The following is a 1223-nucleotide window of genomic DNA, read 5'->3' on the forward strand; positions in this document are numbered from 1 at the left end:
TATAGCTACACATATATCTGTTTCTTTTTCCCTAATTCTGAACATGTGCTAAAATTTCAAGTTCAAAACATTACCTAGATACAAATAACTGTTATAGATACATAACCCAAGAATACCTGCAACAACTGTTATAGTCAGAATGCTTTTCGCTCCATCTCTCTCTCTCTCTCTCTCTCTCTCTCTCTCTCTCTCTCTCCCTCCCTCCCTTTCTCTCCCTCTCTCCCTGCCCCTCTCCACTCTCTCTCTCTGACTTTTGACAGAAAGATAGCAGCTCCAGGCCAAGGTGCCTCTCTCTAACTCTCCACTCTCCCAATTTAGAGGCTTCATGCACGTTGGAAATTTTCCCAATTTCACCAAGAAATGTCTGCTATCCTCTATGACAGATGTACTAGGGAAAATAATCTACTTGCTGCTTCTCCGAAGTTTCACAGTTTAATTGTTCATTGCCCACTTTGCTGTGACTCAAGTAATCACAGTCCAGGACTCTAGAAAATTATTATCAACTATTGTTCTAAAAATATAATATTTCCTTTGACATAACTGCTTTTTCAGTTGTATTTCCAGCACTTTGGTTTTTCAAGTCAGAATTTGTTTTGTTTTATGGTGACCATATTATAACATATGAATGTATTAGATTAACATGTTGTACACCTTAAATTTGTACAATGTTATATGTCAAATATATTTCAATAAAAAAGAAATAGACATATTTTCAAACAGAAAGACTCAACTTCTCACCTTATTTGACCTTAGCATTTTGAAGACACTATCTGTTGCTATGTCCTCACTTGGTACTAATTAATCATCCTCCTTTCTTTCTGATTAACAGTGATTTATAGTAATTATCTATCATGATAATAAATATTGAGTAAAGGAAAAAAGCACTTACATAAAAAATTAGATGTCCTCAAATAACAGGAAAAACAGTAAGAGCCCTATTTAAAAAGTAGTTGTAATTAAAATTTTCAAGTTAAATTTAATTTTCATCATTAAGAAAAATAAAATCAATAAAATATTTAAAAACTAGTATAAAAATACTTTTGCAACATCTATGCAGAAAATATTATATAAGGATATCCAAAAAAATATTTTACCTGAACGGCTTCAATTCAGTGTATCAAAAACCAAAAACCTCATCATTTGTTTGTTCATAGGTCCAATCAATTGATTTTTTCATTCATTTGACCAGTCTTACTAAGCTTTTTAACAGACCAATAATATAA

This window comes from Hipposideros armiger, unplaced genomic scaffold (assembly GCF_001890085.2).
Source record: "Hipposideros armiger isolate ML-2016 unplaced genomic scaffold, ASM189008v1 scaffold_1870, whole genome shotgun sequence".
Classification (NCBI taxonomy): Eukaryota; Metazoa; Chordata; class Mammalia; order Chiroptera; family Hipposideridae; genus Hipposideros; species Hipposideros armiger.